This window comes from Onychostruthus taczanowskii, unplaced genomic scaffold (assembly GCF_017590055.1).
Source record: "Onychostruthus taczanowskii isolate IOZ18803 unplaced genomic scaffold, ASM1759005v1 scaffold57, whole genome shotgun sequence".
Classification (NCBI taxonomy): domain Eukaryota; kingdom Metazoa; phylum Chordata; class Aves; order Passeriformes; family Passeridae; genus Onychostruthus; species Onychostruthus taczanowskii.
Window position 1 is genome coordinate 5,144,505 of NW_024503346.1, and position 23,123 is coordinate 5,167,627.

At 46.2% G+C, this 23,123-nt stretch overlaps 1 long non-coding RNA gene across 1 annotated transcript in view; it reads left to right on the forward strand.

Annotated features, from left to right (window-relative positions):
* The window catches only part of LOC121342975, a 20,381-nt gene extending 326 nt beyond the window's left edge, over window positions 1-20,055 (forward strand). Inside the window, exons 2-3 of the long non-coding RNA XR_005953628.1 lie at window positions 19-228; window positions 19,600-20,055. This is a non-coding gene — a long non-coding RNA (uncharacterized LOC121342975). The remainder of the gene's footprint in view (window positions 1-18; window positions 229-19,599) is intronic.
* The last annotated feature ends 3,068 nt before the right edge of the window (window positions 20,056-23,123 follow it).

The window sequence follows — 23,123 nt, forward strand, 5'->3', positions numbered from 1 at the left end:
TTTTTTTTCCTCTCCAAGTGAGGACTAATCCCATCCCTGGGCCTGCTCTCTGTTCCCTTCCTGCATTAGAGATTGGCTATAAGGAGAAGGCTGACGGCTGCAGCATGAAGCGCATTATTACCTTGTGATTCCATGACCCTCCTCTATGCATCCCTAACTCTCGAAAGCTGATTCAGCTTTCAGCTAGTGCTCTGGTGAGTCCTCTGCTGCAACAGAAGCTCCTAACTGGTATGTCTTCTTTTTTTTTTCCCTCCTCTCTTCTGCTCCCTGTCTTGCCTTTAACCGCTACCAGCTCAGCTTGGTTTAAACACTTTTCCTGGCCAATGCAGGACTTACCTGCCAATCCAACTTACCCGGGGACTTAAATGTGGGCTTCTGCATACACAAATGTATGTGTGTGTGTGTGCCTGTGTGGGGATTTGCTGGGTGTGTGTTTAATCTGTGGATCGCTTAGGAAACCTCACCCCCCTCTTTTTTTTTTTTTTGTTCTGCTGTGGCATACTCCGCATTTAAAAAAAAAAAAAAAGGAAAAACAAAAAACCAAAAACTAACAAACTGCAGAGCAAGCAGTGCACTAGAATAATCTGAACTGAAATGTTAGAACTTTGACATGCAACCGTTCTGCAAGGTTAAACCGGCCTTTAAATGCCTAATTCAGACACAGGCTGGCTAATGACACCTGGGGGGATTGGGGCTTTATTTATTTATTTGCAACAAACTAGTGCTATAAGCTGATATCAGGCAGAGCAAAAGGGTGAGAGGTGGTTAAACTTAGCCTAACTTGCAATGATCTCAATGCTGTAGTGATTAACTGTTAAAATGCCGAGAAATGAGTATTAATTGCAGGCGCATGGTTTGTGGATGGTCAGAAAGGGAATATGGGGAGGAGGAGAAGTTAGGTTTCCCTGCAAGGGTTTGGAATTCAGGTTACATGAAGTGTAGCATCAATTGACTGTTATTGCTTCTGCAACTCAGAGTTGACTCTGGTCATTATATTTTATATGATAGTGGTGGTACCTATCACATGGATATATAGACACCAGTTTGGTGAGGTGGATCCTGTGGTGCACACACACACTCATGCAGATTTAGGTACGTTTTATAGCATGCATATGGATATTTTATATGCATCTTTATGCATAGGTATATAAATGCTATATACAAGCAGGTGTAATGTATCACCCAGACACAGCCCATCTCCAGGCTGTGTGGGGAGTGTGGATACAGGTATATGTGTGCCTGTGCCTGAGGGAGTGTGCTCTGTGTAATTGTATAGGCAGAAATCCATGATTTGTGCTGTCAGTTTAATTGCTGGGTTCCTCTCGAGCAGATGGTTGTGTCTGTGGCTCCCAAGGTCTGAGCCCAGTCTCTCTGCCATGGGCTGTGCTGGGACGAGCACCTGCCTCCACCTCGGCCCCGCTGGCATCTCCCTTCTCTGGTGCCCAGCCCTACACAGGGGCTGGATACAAAGTCCCCAAAGGTTTGTGCTGCACAGCTTCAGTTTGACTTTGACACTTGGACCTGAGCAGCACCTTGAGCCTTGGGCAGAGCAGGGATTATAATATACAGCATGTTGCTTTCCATCCCTCTCACCCCTCTCCTTCCCCTTTCGCCTTCAGGCAATACCTCAGGCTCTTCCCTCCCCTTTTATTTGCCCCTTGGCCTCTGCATGATCCAGGTCTCCATCCATTTTTCTCTCCAGAACAGCCACAGTTTTATTGCGCATGTTTTTCTGTCAAGAGCAAGCGTAGGAGCTCAGCAAGCCCAAGTGGGTTGAGGATAGTGGCTGATGTTCACCCACCATCACTCTACTCCTGGTGGTAGCTGGAGGATGGGATCCACAGGGTGCCTCTGGTGTTACATTAAAGGCACCATCACGGCCATTTGTCTGCTCCTCCACCAAATGGCACAACCCTGGAAAGCATAAGATTGCACCCAGAACCTCAAAGCAAATTTCAGCCGCCGCGATGAACTCTGCTGCCGTGGTCGTGTCATTGTCTTCAGTTCTAGTAAGGATTTATAAGGTCATTTTTTTAAAGCTCCTCCACAGGGCTCGCTTTAGATGGCTGGCAGCTGCTGTCCCGCTGGTCTGCAGAAGTTGGGGACCGTTTAGGACAGCCCACGTCAAATGCATTTGAGGAAATCAAATTTGGTACAAGGTGCAGATGTTTAACGGCCCAAGAAGGCCAGTAGCTGTCCTACTGCTGTCAGTCTGAAGGAAATTCAATACCATGGAGCACTTGGCTGTGCAACACCCCACCACCAACACTTTGTTTTTGTTGTTTGTTTGGTTTTTTTTTTTAAATCTGAATTACTCAGACTTTCCTTTATACTCTTCAGCTCTCCCTTTGCTTTAATTTCACTGCAGTCATGCATTACACCAGTGCCACAGCTCCATCTCTCTTCCCCTTAATCCAAACTAAAGGTTGAAATTTGCCTTTAAATGAGACAAATAATGATGGTTAAAAGGGCCAACAAACTGATGGAATGAAGGGGAAGCTGCACAGAGCCAAGACCGAGGCGTGTGCTGGTGTTGCATGAGGGGTGTGAAGCGATTTTTGGGGTTTGGGGCTGAGCACAGCGGATTTACACCCGGACTCTGTGTGGCCTTTGCTTTTCAGTGCTACTGGAAGTCGATGGGGCGCAGGGAAATATTTGCTCCCCAGCCGGCAGTGATATTTTAAAAAGCAGTGAGACGCATCCATGCAATTAGGTATTCCAAAGCGCTTAGTTTGCCACTTGCTAAGTTTACTTAAACCCTCTTTAAAGGGTTCATTAGAAGACTGTGAGGAACGGTAAAATTCATTAACACGGAGGCAGCCATTGCACATTTGCCTGTAAATTGGTATCGATCGGCGCAGGTGAGGAGGCACCGTGCCCGCCCTGCTGAGCGAGCAGGCAGCGCCCGCCGTGACCTCCGCCGCGCTCCTGCCTAAATCCTGCCCATTATAGTCTCCCATTCAGCCCGGGCGGCCAGCGCAGCCCTGCCACTCGGCCCACATTGTTCAGGGAGCTTTAAAGCTCAGCACGGCTGCGAGGGTTTGGAGGGAGAGGGGCAGGGGCAGGGGCAGGGCTGCGTGCGGGACCGAGCCCCGCGGGGCGCAGCGCGGTGCCGGCCGGGGCGCGCAGCCCACGGGGGATGCGGGGAGAACTCGGCAAGGCTTTGGCCCGAGCTCCCAGCACCTCGCCTTGGCTGCCTTTTACGTCTGCAGGTCTTCCCAAAGCCCCTTAGCTGGCGTGGAGCTCAACCGGATGAGTTATTAGAAGCAATTTTTAATTTTTTTTTTTTATTATTTTTAATGCCCTGAACGTGCCGAAAGGCGTGTGCTATCTTTTGGGGGTTGCTTATCTGTGGGGGTAGTGTCTCGCTCCCAGTGACCAGCAGAGGAAAAATCATTGGATTCACTAGGTAAGATGCTTTCTTCTTCCTATGCTTTAATCTCTACTTACTGATAAAGCAATCGCGTGTCTGGGGCTGATGAGTTCTCTTACTCTGGCGAAAGGAGCAGTCCTTCCCGGTGGTGGTTTGTAAATCAGTAGCTTGCCATTCGATTCTTGGCTTTCTGAAAACAAATTGGCTTTTTGTTTCCAAATTGTAGGATGGAGGCAATTGGGAATTGATAGATATTTAACTTTCTCCCACATGGCTTTGTCTGGAATGAAACCCATATGCGTGTACAGCAAAGGCTTTCCTCTAAACCACATTTTTGTCTTTTTTAAATGCTGGAAGTTTATGATACAGAATGAAACACCTACTTTTTAGGTGGAGTGGGAGGCTGGCTTTTACTCTGTGCCGTTTACGTTTCAAAGAGCCCCTGCTAGGGCAGCCACTGGACCTCTGCTGCTTTGTGTCCAGTGAATTATGCAGTTCCCCTTCCCAGGACCCAAAATCCATCATCTGCCGAGGGCTCAGCCCAGCATTACGGGCAAGGATAGGGAGCTGGGGTGTGTGTCTGTCTGCACATGGGCTGGGCAGGAGGAAAGTCTGCTGGTTTGAACTGAGCCGTAACTCACTCTCAGGATGTAAATTGTAAATCAGCGTTATTTTTCCTCCTGTGACCATATAAATGCGCATATTGAAACTACCTGCTTGAGAGACATACTTCTTTATATGCCCATATGAACCTGGCAAGCTATGGAATGTAAAGAAGTATGTATTTCAGGTGGGAATCCTTCTCAGAGGAGCAATGTGTGACCCCGGGCAAGGCGGGGGAGAAAGACAGACAGATTATTTTATATTATTATTTTTTTTAACTGCCTGACCCGGCAGACTGACTGGGGAGTCAATTGATGATCTTGTTCCAGCGCGTGTATTGTTCTGTCACTTTGCCTGTGTCAGCAGGTGGAAATGCTCATCAGGACATTAAATATTCAATATGCTGACTGCGGCATGGGCTTTGAAAGGCGATGCCAGAGGAAAGCTGGCTGTCCGCTCCTGGGTTTTAACAGGGATGCAGGCCAATCCCTCCCTTCTCCTGCTTCTCCATCGACCCCTTTTACCCCAAAAATAAGGCTGGATAGCAAACAAAGCTGGCTGATCTTTAAATCTAGGAACAACAAAAGGAGGTGGATGGCGGGGGAAGAAGAAGAGAGAGGAAAAGGAGACAACAGTTGCCGTGCAGTGTTTTAGCTTTAAATTAGTGTGCAAATTCCACTTTTTGAATCTTCCCCACATTAAAACTTTTTGTGCTTAAAACTGGTGAGGAGGACACCTTCCTTGTCAGTGTGGTGAGCCGTCGAGTCAGCGGATCACAGCTAAAGCCAGAGGAGTGCCCTGAATATAGGGGTCTTAAATAAGAAAATTAGATCCTAATTCTGGAAGCCTTTTCCTTTGTAACATTTTCCAGTGTAAAATAGTTGGCTATGTTTACAGGATCTTACAATAATGTGGCAAGATAAAAGAAATTTAGTTTAAAGACACGTTTAATGTTCTGCCTAGGCGGGAGTCACATCCGAGGGTTTAAAGCTTTCAGCCCCAAATTGCCTCATGTTTCTGTGAAGTTGCAAGGATGTGCAAAGCTGAACTCCTCCAAAAGGCACTTCCCAGTTTCCCAAACTCCAGTTTCCATCTCTGTGGGGCCGCTGAGGGCAGCATTTTGCTTTTGAGTGATTTCCTTGCAATCACAACCCCATCTTTGCCTTACTCACGGGCTCGTCAGGCATCGTTTGGTAGGTGTGGTGCCAGGACATGTCATGCAGAGGTTAATCAAGTCTTTCCCATGGCAGCATCCTTCCCCAGGCATGGGAACAGTCGAGGCTCTGAGTTTGGATTTTGGGGAGTCTTTATCCCTCTCTATTCACGGTGAGCGCCGCCATCACTTGTTCCAGGTACGCCAAGGGGGATCGAACTCAAGCAGGTGCTCATGAGTAGTGGGTGAGAAAAGGCAGGTTGGGCTATTGAGGAGATTTCCTACCTGTAGGATTTGTGGGGTTTATTGAGGTGCTTTTCGTTGTTGTTGTTGTTGTTGTTGTTGTTGTTTAAATTAGAACCCATGGCTGATGGAGGCGTGGGCAGTGCTGAGCCCCTTCCCAGCAGAGGAGGAGCCTTTGCTTTTTCTGCCAGGTGGCTTAGGGAAGGCTGGGTTTGCACTGGAGGATGGCTGGTGTGCACATTATCCTGTTGGCTTTTTCAGATGCTCTGGTTGTGCAGGGCCCTGGAAAGCCAGGGTGTTCCTGGCTGGCTGCGGCGCAGTCCCTCAGGACCCGGCTGCAGGGATGCAGCAACCCCTGGGCTCAGCCCCACCAGCAGCCACCCTGCCTGGGGACAATCCTTGGCCCCCATGACCCCACAAGGGTTGGTCCTGTGGGTGTCCAGCCCCATTTTGGGGTCAGACTTAAATATGAAACTGGTGGATGCTGGGAAACGAGCTGAACCCGGGCAGGAAGGCTCTGGTTCCGTGCAGGACTGCAGTTCTGCTCCTTTGTAAATCAGCAATGTTACCTTGAGTCTCTGGATGAAAAATGAGGACAATTCTCACCATTCTGAATATAACATAACATTACATCTAATATATAATTTATATATGAAATTCTCCTCCTTTCTTTGCTGACCCTTTGTCCCACTCCTTCTCATTTTCCTTCTCCTGCCTTTTTAAATTTTTTTCTTTCTTCCTTTTTTTTTCTTTCTTTTTTCTCTTTTCTTTTATTTTTTTTTTTTTAATTTTCTTTTTTCTTCCTCCCCTCTCTGTTTTCTTCCCCTTCTCAGCACAGGTTATACTAAAACCCCTGTGCCACTGCATGTTGCTCTTGTAAGGTGTTCATGGTTTGATTTACAGCAGATACCTGCATTTGTAATGCAATTTTTATCTCCTTCCCCCCGCCTCTCTGAATTAATACGCTTGTTAATCACATGGAATTGCTAACTTTAGGAAGTCGCTAAGTGCTCAGATTTATTTTTTATGTAAATATTTTCAAAGGAATAATTCTGAGCGCTGTCTCGCAGCATGGCAGCGGAGATGGCAGGGGAAGCTTTGGCATGGATGGTTTCACCCGAACTTGGACGATGTTAAAAATGAAATGGGTTGTATGTGGCCCCCCAAGAGCCATGGTAGCCTTGCTGTTGACACCAGTGGAAGCAGGTGATGGCTGCAGGCCTTCACCAACCACTTGGCACCATTCTTCTGCTCCATGGCAGCTCTTTATCCCTGTTACACCTCTTTGGATTAAAACTGCGGCCGTTACATTGCACTGGGTCCGCTCTATTTTACAGCTAAATTAAATCCACTTCTCTTAAGCTTTCTATAAATTGGTGAGCAGCTCCTGGCCTTGAGAGCCGTGCTGGGTGTGATATGAGGAGCACTCGTGCTGGACCCGCAGCGCTGGGATGCTCAGGTGCGCCCATCCATCCTGCGAGCCGAGGACTGTGCAGTGCCAGGCACAGAAACAGGAGCTCTGAGAATTGTAAAAGCCATAAATCCGGTGGACCAAATTAGTTAATTTTTTCTATTCTATGCCTCACAAAATCCAGCCGTTCTGGAGATGAATTCCCCGCATGTAAGCGGAACTACCGGCAGGTATAAGATGGATATTTCGCACGTGCACATGAGAGCACAGGGACAAATTTGTGCCATGCGGTTTTCCCTGGCGGGTTTTTCTTTTTTCTGTACTTTTGCGTGTCTGTTGCATTGATGATCCATTATTACAGTTGTTACTATTACTTAATGTTGGAAGACAGGTGGTCCCATAAATACTAGCACCCTCTATTTTTTTTTTTAAAGGGGGGGCATGTTTGCAATTCAAGTTTAATAGTGCATTCATCAAGAGCAATAAAGCATTTTATTGCACAAGTATTTCAAGGGATGTGCTGGCCCTGGTAAAAGCATTAGTAAAGGGGTGCATCAGCAATCTCATTTAAAACTGTCGACCCAACGTGAAAAATGTTGCGTTGAAGAATAAACTGCTATTAAGCATGATTAGATTGACCTGCAGGACAGATATTTTAGCTGCAGCAGCACAAGTCGATCAAAGTGAGCATCGCTTAGATTGCAAATTTTTTTTTTTAATGCCCTAAATTAAAAATGAAAGAGCCTCAGAATATTTAGGACCAGAGTGTGACTTTGGGGGTGAGATTTGTGCATTCGATTCGAAGCGGTTTGGGAAAGTGGGGAAAGGGGGAAAAGGTATTAATTGCTGCCCCTTTAGCATACATTGAAAATATGTTACTCAGATCAACCAATCAAAAAAGAAATTGTGCTGACTCAGCACTCGGGCTAGTCTGCACGTCCGATTGCAGAAGAGATCAGCACTGCACTGCAGTATCTTTGCCTGCCTTTGACACCAGCCTAGCTGGGCAGGGCTTCCCTTGTGTTTCCCAGGACTGGTTTAGGCCAAGAACAAGAGAAGGCCCTGAAGAGAGGAGGAGAGAGTCAAGGTTGCACGAGCCTCGAGCTGCTAACAATCCTTTTTAGTCAGTAAGAAAGAGCTTCCATGCTAGGTTTGCCCTGCCAGATGCAAGCGGCATGAATTGCTTGGGAATATATCTATTTTTAAAGACTTTCACCACATCTTGCACTTAGCAGTGACTGTGGGCGAGGGGGTGGCGTGTTCCTAGCAAGAGAAATATCCTCGCTCCTCAGCTCGGATCCCTCCCCGGAAAGCCCAGGGCTGATTTCAGTGCCGCACTGGCGGGTGCCTCCCAGAGAAGATGCTGGGTTAAATGTTTGCCGCGTGGTGCTGAAGTTGCTCTTGACCTCAGCCAAGCGGACAGCGATGCTGAGAGCTGCCTTCCCACTGGGATGCGGGGGGTCATGCTGAGAGCAGCCCAGCCCTCCAAGGATGGGAGCCAAGGGAGAACACAGACTCCACTGCTGGCTCGCTGGGGTTGCAGACAAGTTGTGTAGCTCGCCTGCCTCGGTTTCCCTCCAAGGCGAAGTAGGTTCTTGCTGAGGAGTTGTTGAAGCTGTGTTTGCACTGTGAGGTAGAAGGTGGAGGTGGCCAAGGCAGGTGGAGGCAGTGATGTGAGGCCAAGGTTGTCCTGGTTTGGTTGGCATTGGCCTGCACAGTTCTGCCGGGTGTGTATTTGGGGAGATGGCACAGCCTGCCTGGACTGTGCCCCTCTGCCCTCGTGCTGTCATGCAAACACTCATCTGCATTCCCCACACCTTGGAACACGTGCAAGGTGTGAGGTATGGAGGCTGGACCTCAACCATGAGTCCATGGAGCTGTGGATGGCTGGGGGTATCCCAGCAGGATGAGGGGTGATGGGGTCCATGGGGTGCTCCAGCACTGCAGGCCTGCCTGCTGGTCACCTGTGTGATCCTGCATGCTGGGTGACTCTGCCAGCACCAGGCAGGTTGGGCTATGCCAGGCTTAACCAGCTGTACATGCCCAGCTCTGAGCACCTCGGTGGGCACCCACAGGTGGAGCAGTGTCCCTGTGGGCTGCTGTCTCCTGACCACTGCAGCACCCCGTGATGCTGTTGAGGTGTTTTTGCTTGCACTGTGTAAGCAGCACCGCCGAGCATCCCTGGGTTAGTCTGTATTTTTCCAGAGCAGTCTGTACGGAGGAGCAGCGCTGGTGGATGACCCCCTTGTGTGCAAGGGGAAGGCTTTCAGACACAGATATGTCTTGACTAAAGCAGGATTTGATAGTCAAAGGTTTTAGCAGTTGGAACAGTTGCTGGTGGTGCTCAGGAGGCTCAAGGGAAGCAGGTGACTGACGTCTCCAACAGATGCAGGGTTTTCCTTTTTTTTTCTTTTTCCTTTTTTTTTCTCCTGAAGCACAGAGCCGTGCCTGTAAATGCCTCACCATGCCCAGATATGGCCTGTGCTGGGACCTGTGCCGCTATCTAAAAAAGCCCTGGGCAGACTGATGAGCCTGGGGGAACTGGGGAACAACTGCTATAAATAGTGCTCATTCTCAGCTGCCCTTCTGGGGGACAGGATTAGGTGGCATCTGGGCAGCCAGGAGGCGTGGGACTCGTGACCACCAACCGCAGAAGTCACCCAGCAGCTGTAAGGACAGGAGCCATCCCTGCAAAGACCTTACATAGGCAAGTCAACCCTGGCATTTGGGGAGTCGGATAAAGCCACAGGAGCAGGAATCCAGTGACCTAAGAGCAATCGAGAATAAAGTTCACCACAACGGCTGGGAGAGCGCTTCCAATCTGAGCTGTGACCTGGCATTGGAGACAGGACTTGGCTTTTGGCTTTTCAAGCTGTTTGGTGCAAGCAAAGGAAGGTGTCAGGAGGGAGATGGTGACACTTGAAGCAAAGTGTCACAAGGAGCTGCTGAGATGAAAAGACTGGTGTTCCCTTCTGGGAGGCTGCGGGTTAATTTGCTTGTTAATTTCCTGGCAGCGAGACTATTGGAAGTTCTGATTTAATATTTGTGTTTACTTCGGGTAAACAAATTAACAAAAAAATCCCAAGTCTTAATAATTTAAGACACCAACTTGATTGAAGCTAGCAGAAAGTAATGAATCTCATGCGGTCAATTCACTCCCAACCTGACAGGAGGTGGGCACTGCCTGGAGCTCATGGCACAAGGATGTAGGGTAACTGGTCCCTAAAAGTGAGGAGTGCTTGTAGCTATGGACTGCAGGAAAGTGAAACAATTTCTGAAAGAGCAGAGGAAAAGGACTGTGTTGGGCTTGAATTAAGCTCAGCCTTGAAGTATTTGAAGGGAAATGATGGAGCAGGGAGCAGGGAAGGCTTGGCCAAACAGAGGAGGTGGCTGTGCAGGTGATACCTGAAAGGGATGTCCTGAAATGTGTGCAGTGGGAAATTGGGGATATAATCATGGAGCAACACTGCAGCTTGCCCCTGGGCAGGTCTGCTGTGGGATGGGGACTGGAATGTGCAGGCAGGGTGAGGTGGGTATTTATGTCCAGGCTTTGCCCCTTCTGTCCCTCATGGTGTCAGAGCTGTGCTGCACCACTTTGCCTTCTTTAAATTAAGCCAGCTTTGTCCTAAAGCCTTGTCTTTGAGACAATAAGATGCACCCACTAAAATCTATTGTGCCATTTTTGCAAAGCCCAGCAAAAGTCACCCGTGCACCGTCCCCTCCCTGTCCTCCACGCTCATTTAGCCTATTTGAAACTGAATTTATTCCTGGGAAGGTCCCCATCAATTTGCCTTGCTCTTTTGTTGACAAGTTTATTAAAAACCTGGGCAACTACATATTAAACTTTTATCAGTGTCGAGGAAGAATACGTCCTTTGAGCGGCCACAAAAGTTATGGATTGGGGCTTAATGTTTCTTGTTCCACCATTTGGCTGAGTCAGCATAACAAATAAAAGCTGCCACTTCTTTTTTTTTTCCCCTTTCTTGAGAGACAGTTCCCTTAACAGTGTAAGTAACTGTGTCCAGTAATGCAAAAAAGGTTTCAGGTCTTAGTGAACATGAGGGTTTTTGTTTCTCTTTGTGCTCATTAGTCTTTGAATAATTTGAATAACTAATATAAAATAAGAAAATATGAACCCTGCAGAAAGTTATTGCTGCTTAGCTCTGAGCCAATAGTTTTGGTAAAATAACTGTTACTTTCTAGTGTTTATATTAAAAAAATGCTGCAAATTAATAATTGTTGTACTGCAAGTGATGTGTTTTCATCCAGTGTGAGGGCAGGAAGGGTTGGGGAGATGTTTGGTTGGGGATGTCCCTTTGCGCCGCTGCAATAGGGGATCTTCGCTCTTTTTCTTTAGTCATAAGATGAAACAAAGAGGAGGGCAATATGTTGCACCAAAGATGTTAAAAATAAAGCGTTAGAATTGCATAACCTAGTTCCCATTTTGCCGTGCAGCTGAGTTTTTAGGAGTTGAAAGAAGCCTGAGAAATAATTGGTGGGAAGGAGTTTAAACTGATATAACAACAGTCAGGCAGGGGGGAAAAAGAGCATTGGTGGGACTAAGCCACAATTCTTAAACTCTGATGGGCAAATAAATAAATAACACAGCATCTTTCTCTGCCTGTCACCGTGTCCAAAGATGTTTTAGTTCTTAAACAGGTTTGCTGGCATAATTTGTCAAGTCCAACAGGGAGGTTTCCATGTGACAGCCGATTGTTTTTCACCAGGCACAGTGGTGCACCAGAGCCGTCCCGCTGGCTCGGAGCAGCTCCATAATTAGACAAGAGTTAAAATTCCTGTGTGAGGTGGCTCATCCCTCCTGCCCAGGGCATGGCACAGCCCAGGGCCCATCCTGCGCCGTGCCCGCGGCCGGCGGGGAGCGTTCCGGACAAATCCCTCTGCCTCCAGGAGTTTATCTGCATCACCATTTGCTCCAATTATAACTAATTGGACATGTATTGCATTTTCATAGAATCTAATTTTCTATTGATTTTAACGGGACTGCTGGTGTTTTGTACTATTAAGTGGTATCTCCTATCAGTTGCTGTTTAAAAACGCTGAGTGCACTCCCCTGTATGGGATTATGCAGTCAGCACATGTTTTAAAACCTGTTTAATTGTTAGGTCCATAAAATGCACAAACTGTATTAGGGAACGGCTTTGTTCTCTTTTGAGAGTGTGAGTAGCAAAACAAAAAAATCCAACGCCACAACTATTTCCACAGCCGGTTTCAGGAGGTGCAGCTCCCAGAGTCCTGCTCAGAGTCTTGTGCTTCAGGAAAAGAGCTTTGGAGGGACCCTCTTGATCCCACATGGAGCCAGCTCCCTGCAGGTAATGATGCTCTACATTGTCAGAACAGAGCAGGTCCTGCTTGACTGTTGTTTTTAGAGGAGGCCTAGGACCAAAATTTAGGTTAAGAAAGAGATAAAGTCACCTTAGATGGTCTTTATAATGAAGGAATAAGGTGATACTGTAGGGTATGGGACTTTATTCCCTGTCATAGATATTGCCATGTACCTTGGCAATACACCCAAATAAAACCAGACCATCAAATTAGATATTTCATTTCAGCAAGTACTCCCTAAAGCAGGGTGAAAGCAACAGTCCTCTGGTCAGCACCGTTTAAAGAGGAGAAGACTTAAAGGAGATATTTAGGGGAGGAAGGGAGAGGTGGCCTGGCAAGGGGCATTTCCAGCAATGCACAGGGATCGCTGGCTCAGGGATATTGGATAACAGCAGTCATGGTGGAGAAGGCAGATTAAAGGAGATGGAAATGAAGTTTTGGGGCAGTTGAGTTACCCCGGGGTGCTGGTGAGTTTGCTGTCAAGTTGCTGCGTTCACTGCTCATTAGCAAGATCCATGTTGTGTCTGTTCGAGACAGGTGAGTTCATGAGGGTGTATAAATTAAATAGACACTTTATTAAGTTCAGGTAATAGTTTTGGTTTGAAAGACTGAGTGGCTACTGCAATGTCAGCAACTGCCTTAGTGCACAAAGGAACTGAATGCTTTTTAATTAAGTCAAATAAAATCCAAGCAGAAGGCTCTTGAGCCTTGTCTGGAGTCTACTTTTTGGGTTGAACATCTTTAATTTTAGAAATGTTAATAAAACACAGTCTACTTTTTCCCTGTAATAATATAAGTTCAATTAATATTTGATGTCTGTAAGGAAAAGGATAAAAGCAGCAAGCTTGTATTTTCTGGTTTACAAATGGCACATTGGGCAGAATCCTGCAACTGTGGCATTGATTTAAACATCCTCGCAAAGACACCATGCAATAAAGTTGAATCATCTGCAGTATAAGTATGTCTGTTTGGGGGAAAAAATAGCAATGTGAGAGAGTAGACATTTTCCTGTATTATCAAAAGCCACTTCATTTTGAGGAAATTTCCTCCAATTTAGTAATGTTTGGATGGAAATCAAATAACACATTAGCTTTGGGAAAGGGGGGAAAAGAAACCTTCCAAAGCTAATTACAAAGGGAATGTGCACTTCATTAAGATAAAGCTGTAGGAAATCAATGTTCTGTATTGTTGTTTTTTTCCTTTTGATTGGATTTTAGAATGATAAATTGTTCATGCATTTGATCTAAAAATGATTTGTTTATTCAGATGAAGAGCAACAGTACTTTGTCTCATTTGGCCTTTTAGCTTATAATGATAATGGCTTGGAGGGCTGCTCATTTCTCAAAAGTGTATTGGACTGGAATAGGCAGGAGATTTCTGGACTCAGAAGGATGGGCCCCATGCAAGGGTTTGTTGTAGGCTAATTCTATTGCATGTTGAATCTTCTGCTTCATTAGGAATATCGACAAATGCTGATAAATTCTTTGCCTTTTCTGTACTGTCTATAACACGTCTTTATTAGAATATTGAGGCTGAAGTGGAAAGATCTGCAATATCTGCAATAGAGGAGATTCTCCTGTTGGGTACTACTGATCCTTCTTGCCACATCACTGGGGGCTTTTGCCCATTTTCCTGGATATAATCATGGACAGCAGAGCCAGTAGCCAGGCAGAGGTGCCATGTAAGGGTCACCAGAGCGGGACAAACCAGGCACATGTTTGTGCTGCTATTTTGGCTTGGATTCACCTCTAGCCCCTGGCTCTCACTCCACGTGCCCATGGCTCTCCAGTGCCATTCCACAGCTCCTGTAGGCTTTGCCCAGCTCAGGATGGCAGGGCCAGGAGCAGGGCCATGTGCAGGGAGGCACCAGCACCTGCTCCTTCCACACCTTTCCAATGCAAGACCCAGTTTCATGAGGAGATGATGAGACTTGGCTTTGCTTTGGACGCAATCCTGACCGTGCTGGTGTTGGGGGGTTGAGGTTTTGGGCCTGGTTTGGGGTGCTGTCACAGGCTGCACTTGCAACAGGGGCACAGGCAGGAAGGGAGAGCAGCACTGATCCCTGCCTGGCTCTTAGGATTGGCAAACTCTGCTGCCAGATCTTGCTGGTTGAATCCCTCCTATTTCATAGTGGAGGGGGGCCACAGGCATTTGGAAATGGGCACTGGCTCACTAGAGAGATCTGGGACTTCAGCACAGCTCAGACCTCTGACCACATCTGCAATCCATCCTGTTAGGGTGGCTGGTACAGCTCCAGAGCCCAGCCTGGCAGTGCCTGGGCTGGCAGAGACCTGGGCCCTCCCTGCTGGCAGGCTACAAGTCCCCGTGTGTTGCAGCCCTCTCCAGCTTTATAATGTGGGCTGCTCTTTCTCAGCTGCTAGGAAAGCCTCACCACCAGAGAGACATCATTAGTTTTGATTAATGGCATCCAGAAGAGAAAACCTAATTTTCTAAAAAGGAAAACCTTACCCATAACTCATTGCAGAGAATTTAAACAAAATGTTATAGAACAACCACGCTGACTCACATTGATTTCAAATATGCCCCAAGGCACTCCCCAAAGCAAAGCAAGGGGGAGTGGGGACAACTCTGGTCCCCAGCAGAAGATGCTCAGTGTAACCCCACATCTCTCTCCCACAGTGCTGCTTTCAGAGGACTGACCCCAGATCAACAGGGCTGGGACAGTGCCCACATACCTGGGGAGCAGACTGTGTTTGAGGTGTGATGCTCAGGCAGTTTGATGCACTCTATCCCAAAATCCATGTGCCCATCAGGACTTCGCTCTGTGCAGCCTCAGTCACTAATGGCACCTCCACCTGTACCCAATCACCAGCAAATAATTACTTTCCTTTGCCTCCTGTAAGTTAGCAAAGGATGAATTTAATACTTCCAGGTCTTCACTGCCTAAGTTTCCATTTAGTTCCTTGGCTTGATTGTCTCTTGAAAAGGTACCTACAGATAACTTGATTAAATTAATTGTAGAGCTCTTTTTAAAAGGCTATTCTCTCCCCCTTTCTCCATCTCTCTCTCCATTTATTTATAGGCAGCTTAGAGTAACGGGTTTGGGCAGTTAAGTGATCTGCAGTGCTTACCGTGACAATGCGAAGCCTGTAATTCTTCAGGAGAAGAAATGCTGGCCCATTTGCAATATTTCTGCGTGCAGAGGTTCCAAGCACAGGTGCTTTTCCCTGGTATCATCTTGCAGCATGGTGGGCTGCGAGGGAGAAGGGGGAAAAGTCACCTTTGCCTTATGACGCATATAAATTCTTTAAATAGGTTATGCACATGGCAATGTGCAATATCTGCGCATGGCTCCGGGTTAAGAAGGAAAGGCCTCACTTTATTGGCTCCCACTGCAGAAATGATCGGAGCTGCTGTGATTTTTAAATTTGATTTACTGGGTTATTTTTAGCAGTGGGGTGTTCGTGCTGCAGGGCTCTCCAGGAGAAATCAACACCCCAGTGCTGAGATGTGAACCATCACAGGAGTGACTTGGACAGCAGTGGTGGAGCAGGGGCTTGCTTTCCCCATTGGGGGACAAATTGCCAGATTATGAGATTGCAAGAAAGAAAAGCTTTTTTTCTTTTTCTTTTTTCTTTCATTCCTCCCTTTTGTTTCCTTTCCACCACTTTGCTGTTGGTTTCTGGTTATGACAAATAACAACCATTGCTTGAGCAGGCCTTAAACCTCCTGAAAATGCTGATTTTAATGCCAGATGAGAAAACACAGGAGGCTTCACAGTAGGGAAGCAAAGTTTGCTAATCTCTAAAAAAAGATTTCAGGTGTTCCAGCCTTTTCCCTCCCATTTTTCAAGGAGAGCCCTGAGGGGAGAAGAGTTCTGCAGCCTGAGTTCCTTGGCTGTGGGCTGGGCTGGTTGTAGCAGACGACATCTGTGCTGCTGCGTGTTAGGTGTCACTTCAGACACCAAAACAGGGCATGGAGGAGGACAGCACACCATATAACACTGAAAGGAAAGGAGGCAGGAGGTGATAATTAAAGCATCTGGATTAAAACAGTAGCTTAACATTTCCTTATGTCACACTGTAATAGCAACGTGGCTCTCAAAACCGACAGAGCCAAATATCAAGTTTAAAAACGCTTCAGGCTGATGGTTACTGCTGCAGACTATTCCACTGCTGTTCAACCTGCCTCTTTAATTCAGACCCACTCTTCAGCTGTAGCCTCTAAGAAGCTTAAATAAATCCTGACTGCCTGAAAGTGAAGCCATTTGAACCAGTGCAGCATCAGGCAGCAAGTTCAGAAGAGGTCCCGGCAGCTGGGAAAGAAAAGACCCCGAGGAATTCTCTTCTCTGCTGCCACAGCCCATGAGGCCAAATGCTTTGCTAAAGCTGGTAAAATGGAACCAAATCAACTGTTCAATGGATTTGGTCCCCTTCAACCAGCTGTAGCTGTGCATTGATCTCTCAGACGCACCTTGGAGGATGAAACACTTGAACCCGACCAGGGCGGTTCGGGTAGAAGACAAATGGCCACTTGAACACTGCTGATAAGGAAATGATGATGATTGGCATCTACAGATCTATCACTCAGGCTCTAAACTGGTGGGCTGAGCCTGAGTCATTATGTGGTTGCCAGTCAATTCTGCCTAAGGGAGACCACTCAAGATTGATAATCCCTATCACCCTCCTCCATTGATCTCAGCTGTAACCCAGTGTGTTCCCACTGCAAATGCCGTGCATTTTCATATGTGTTTGCTCGTGCCCACCCAGGAGCCCCGTGCCTCAGTGTTTCATCTGCTGCAGGGAAGAATAAAGGTTTTAATCTGAAGTTCCCTCCTTGTGTTTTGTACCATGCGTCGAGATGCTCCTTCAACACCTCTAGTGGAGAAAGCAGCTGTTAGAGGGCTGCCAGAGCTGGGAAGGGGTTGGGAATGCCAACTGCTTCCTCACTGCCCAAACTGCAAATATCCACGGTCTGCACTAGCCAACAATGGGGTTTTTTGTTAATGAGATATAAGCTGTGCTCCTAAAAAAGAGTCCTCTGTTTGACTTTGTTGACCTAAAAGACTTGTAAAGTCTCTGCTCCAGTCTGGTCCTTATAAGCACTAATGTTATGCTAATGGAGTTAAAGAAAATCGCTCACTTTCCCGTGTAATAATGATTGGTGGGAAAGTAAGCTGGGCGTCATCCTTTCCCAGCCATCGTAAATCTATAGGACTCTCACGAGCTATGAATATTGCAGCTTTAATGAGCCATTTGGATGCAAAAGTCTGATGGGAGATTATTCATGTCTTTACTTCTTAACAACACCTGGCCCAAGTTAACCCCTGGCATGAGAGTGTGCAGAGATTTGTCTCTTTTCACACGCTAGAAATTAGGTTTACTTCATTTCACATCCGTGGTCCTTTAGGTACCATTTAAGTGTTCCTGCTAGGACCAAGAGTATTCATGTGCTTCAAGATAAGGAGTCGTTTGATGGATCTGAGGCTTAACATGCATCTAATATTTATGTCACTGGGTATTTAAAAGGCAAAGACATGAGGAGCAATGTTACTGCAGGACTGCCTTTCCTCAGCTAAAAGGAAAATAGTGTTTACTCGATCCTGCTGGCTCATTTTTCTGCACTTTAACAGTGCCTAAACATCCATGTCGATATCCTACTGAAGTCTACATGTGGGTTTTTTTCCCATATACTTCAGTCAGATCAGGCATATTTTCCTTCTTGCCACCAACTGATTTCTTAGGAACAGGTAAAAGAAATTACAGGTTCTATTTTTTAATTTATTTATCTTCACAGCTGCAGCATCTTTCTAAGCACCCAACAACGCACCCAAAAGGGCTTTGGCATGGCCTGATAGAAGATTGCAGTGAATGCAAAATGCATTTGTTGATGTTTTAGCCTGCAAATAGAGGAAAATAAGTTTGCAGCTGTGGGTAGTGAGGGTGCTTGTTGCTTTCCAGTCGGAAGCCTCAGAGCACACTCTGCCCTTGGCAAAACAGCCAAGTGTCCACCACCTCTGTGACTCTGAGTCACCTTTTGACACATTATCTGTCCTGGATAATTAATTGCTTTGTAATTATCCGTGCTGGTTTGTGTGCACTGCTCAATCCCAATTCCTAATTCCCATCTCAGAAGCATCAAGCAAAGGCATCTGCTGAGGCACAATTGACTGTCCAGGCAAACCACCTCAACGCTGTCACTGCCAGTCCTGAGATTCCTGAACATCCTTGGGATGAAAGCACAGGGGAAGGGAAATCCTCAGCGCAAGTCCCTAATTGCTGGCAGTCTGGGCTGTGAATGATGTTGGGACTCTAGAGGAAAAGGTTGAGTAGAAACAGATGCTTCCAGCAGGTTGTGGCCTGGGTTTCCAAAATACCATGCTCCTCCCGCCTGCTCCCACAATCTGGGTTATTTTCTCTTGTTCCCCAGAGCTGCATCCAATTTAAACAACACCATGATTAACATTCTTCCTTGGTAATGATAATTAAGTTACTAAAAAATGTCAAATGGGGAAGCTGGAGGCATTGCAACTTGAATAAAACCAGGGAAGGTAAATGATTTTTTTTCCTTAAAGAAGTTTGGTACCCCCAAAGCCACCTTGAATAGCAGGGAAGCTTCCAGCTCTCTGGAAGCATGAAAAGGTATGAATACACAGGGATCCCAAAAGTTGGGCCATGCATTTAAATGCCTAAATGTGGATCCCACCTTCAGGCACCCATGCATGAAGATTTCTGGCTGTGTTTTTATTGCCTAATTATGTCTTTATGGAACAAGAAATTCAGTTCACTTAGCATGGAATTTCTATAACAATACAGCCATTATGGTCTAGTCAAGGAAATATGAGGCCCAAGAAGAAGGCAGCAGGTAGACTTCAGGGGAGCTCTCTAGGGACTGATAATGTGTAGGAACAAACGTAAGGCATAGGCCAAAAATCCTTCCCACCAATTTGTGTTTCAGCCCTGCTCACTCCCAAATCCTTCCTGAGGCAACAGCAGGGTTTGGAGCTCAGTGATGTCTGCCCTTTGCAGCCAGGAGCTGCCCAGCTCCTGAACCCATCCATGGTCTGAAAATTGGATCTGCTTCAGTCGATTTCCCATAAAGCACAGCTCTGAGTGGAAGTCTTACCACTGACTTTGAAAATCCCAGGATCAGGTCCTGGCTAAGTCATTAGAAACCTTTAGCCAACCATCCTTAACTACATCAAATCTAATTGTTTCCCATATCCACTATAAGAGGCTGCTCTGATGGCTCACCAGACACTGCTGGTTTCCTGGAAACCCTATTAGCTTCTCAAACAAGGCAATCCTGAGGACTCAGTCCTGCAAACCTTTTGTGCAAATATTAAATAACAGTGAATAATTAGCAAGAATAATCCTTTTTGCTTGACCCTCTTCTGTAATAAAGACCTTTGTCGGCGAATGCAAACGTTATTTTGAGGAGCAATTCATAATCTAGAGCTGCTGAACACATCAGCCTAAATACACTAATACTTTAATATCCATATTTGTACAGGACTTAAGACAGACAAAAACAGGCACGTTCTCTGTCCCAAAGACCTGACAGCATTCACCAGTCAAGCATAGGAAGAGGAGGTGGCAAAGAAGGGACCCACTTCTGCCTTTGATCTTCCAAGTGTCTCAGGTGGTGTGATCAGATCAGCTGGATTCTGCCCATGGAGTTTTTTTTCTGGCAATCCTTTTCCTTCACCTGTTTTTCTGTTATTTTTTAAAATTTTTTTTCTGAGAGGGGAGAAAAGAAAGGACGAGCAAGCCAACAGGCAGATAATTGTTCTGTGCTGACAGTTTGTTAAGTGATGGAAGCACAGTTTTAGTCAAGAGATCTTCGTTACAGCAGCGAGTGAGCAGAAGTCTCTTCCTCCCAGATGGCATTGACATATAGCCTGAAGGGGCAATCAGGATACAAAGCTAAAGATGGTTAAAGACATTAAAAACTGTACAATGTGAGCACTATCTACACCAGGACCATCACCCAGGAGGAAGATTCATCCTGACATATCAGGCAGAAGTCAGATCTTCCATTGGTGTTATATAAAGCCATTGAGCCGAAGGTATTTTTGAGATAGACAAAAAAGATATATTCCTGCTACTAACCATGTCTTTTCCAGTAGGTCTTTATTGACTCTTGAAAAGCAATGACCAATAAATGTAATGATCTGCCTTCCCTTTTCTTTCTGTGTGAACAATATCTTCTGCAGGGTGTTCATCACTGCAGGCAATGAGTGGCTTGAGCCATTCCTGTCTAACTCCACTTCCCAGCAAGACACTGAATGCATTCTCTTCATCACTCTGTTTCCAGGATCCTGCCAGGGCTTTTGTTAATGATAAATGTTGCACTCAGGATAAGATTATAAATCTTGCCATAGGATGGAGGGAATTTGAATTCTGCATTCCTTGGATTTGGTGTTGTGTAAGTTGCTTAATTAACTTGCACAGAGAATGGGCTTAATAACATTGCATTTTTTAATAAGCAAGCAGTGCAGCTGGAGGGATAGAGAACCATGAAGACAGGAGTTCACCTGCAGGAAAATATCCTCTACCTCCCCCAAAAGCGATAAAAATGTCAATACATTGACACAACCCCTAATTAAAAATGACTGCCATAATCACGCGTATCATAGCCGTAGGACATTAGTTTGGATTAAACACAAACAGCGGGATGTGCTGCACATGTTTTCCAAAGGAACAAAGGGCTGGATGATGGGATCTCCTGCACACCCAAGCGAGAGGAAGGAAGGATCCCTCAGCTCCTACACGTGGGCTGCTCCTTCACCGTCCTTCCCTCTGAGCTGCACGACGGCGGCCGCCTGCACAGCCCGAGCTGTTTGCAGCCAGGAGATGAACCATGTCCATGTGTCCTTTTTTGGCTGAGGTTGGAGCAGACGTCCTTCCCTTTGTGTCTGACGTGGCCAGACAGCAGCCCGGCGGCCTCATGCATTACCTCAGCTCCTGCAGCACTGCTGAGCTGTAGTAGCACCCAGCCTGGGGTGTGGATACGTCCTCCTTTCCCTCAGAAGGAATGAAATCCCTCATTTTGGGGTATTCAGCAAGCAGAGGGACAACAGAAAACAGCTTGCCGATGCTCCATGTCAATTATATTGTGTGATTGGCCTGACTGGATTTGATATGGATTTAATGGTTGGACTTGATGATCTTAGGGGTCTTTTCCAACCTGAATGATTCCAAGAGAGACTCCTTATTTCAACGTTCAACTGCTCTTACTTTATGCGTGTGATACTGATGTGCACCCAGGGATCTGAGCTGGCTCTAAGCACTTGTCTTTTATTCTACTACACCAAAAATAAACACTGAGATGCTACATGTAGCCCCGGGGCTGAAAGGTGGGATTGCACCACAGAGCTGGGGCTGAGGAGAAGCAGCATCTGCTACAGGGGGGCTACAAGGAGCTGAGTAACTGAGTGATGGGGCAGAGCATGGGCAGCCTTTCTCTTGAAGAAACTCAACACCAAGGGTTTCTTTTCCAATTCCATGTGGGATCGTTACTTCATCTCTCAGCATCTCTGATAAAATCCGCCTCCAGCTCTTTCTGCCCTCCCATCCTATAAATTATTTTATGCAATGCCTGACATGATTTCTACTTTCTCCTGCATAGAGGGACAGGAGTGAGGAAAGAATGAGAGAGGGAGAGGTTTGAAACTGTTTCCCAAATATTCCAGTGTCCAGCCATGAGCTGATATCCTGGCAGGAGAAAGAGGTGGCCCCGTGCAGCACTCACTTATGAACAAATAATGAATGATGCTGCAGCTTCTGCTCAGCACAGGGAAAGGAATTAATTTCTATCCCCCTTTTGTGGATCACCTGGAAAGTACAGGTGTAATCCATCTTTCCACGGTGAGGATCATGGCCCTGTGAGCCAAAAAAAGCCTGTGAAGGACAAAACCTGGGACAGCCCTTTGAGCTGGGACATCCATCGGTCACAGAAAGAAGCAGGAAAAGAAAGAAAGAAAAGAAGAAAAAAAACCACCAAATGACTTTAACTGATACAGATTCATCTGCTAGGGAAGCTGGAGCTAAGCCTGGTGTAACATCCTCACTTCATTTTGGGGATGAGCATTTCATTCCCTGCTGTCTTGGAAGTGCTAAAAAACTTCACAATAATACCTTTTCATCATTTAAAAACTTCCATTGTGGTCTCCAGCCTGCAGAGTCACACTGGACAATTTAATGTGGGGTGTGAGTAGATTTTCAACATAGACAGATTGATTCATGAGTGAATTAATCTGATGCATCTTTTAAATGGAAAACTGACATAATTTTCCATAAGAGACCTGCTAATAAAGCACATTTACTTGGTGAATCCATTTTTTCCTGTACTAAGTGCACTATATAAGGTATAAAAATACCAAATCAATAACCAAAGAGTATATAAAAATGAGACTGACAGATCAGAAACCATAGGTGAGCCACCCTCTCCTTGACTTCTTGTGGAACTCTGTTTCTGCTGCTGAAAGCCACATTCCCACAGTCTTCCCAGGACAGCAAGGCTGCAAAACCCCAGGTGTCCTTGTAAGTCCCAGAGGGGACTGGGAGCAATGAGCCGCCTGCTTCCAGGGGTATGATGGCACCAGTTCTCCTGCAACCCTCCCTATTTTTAGAAGTAGATAGTTTGAGGGGGTTGGGTTTTTCTTCTTTATTAGTTTTATTATTATTGTTGCAGAAGGAACTGGGTAGAAGAAACGTGTTTAAAAGACAAAGGCATCTTCCACAGTATATTTGTGCAGAGAGCCTGCCAAGGGAATGTGCACAAACTCTCCTTTTTTATTCTTTAGCTGGAGTACAGCAGCGCTATTTCAAAGGAAATGCCTGCACAGTCTTCCCTCTGCAAACACTGCAACCATCATTCCATCAGTGCAATTCTCCCGTGTGAGCTAATTTAACAAGCAGTTGCTTTGCAGGCTGTGGAGAATTGCCTCTTACCTAATAATTCTGCTAATTTGCTTAACTTTCCCAGATTGCAAATGGCCCTGCTCTGAACAGGCAGATTTCTACTTGAACCCC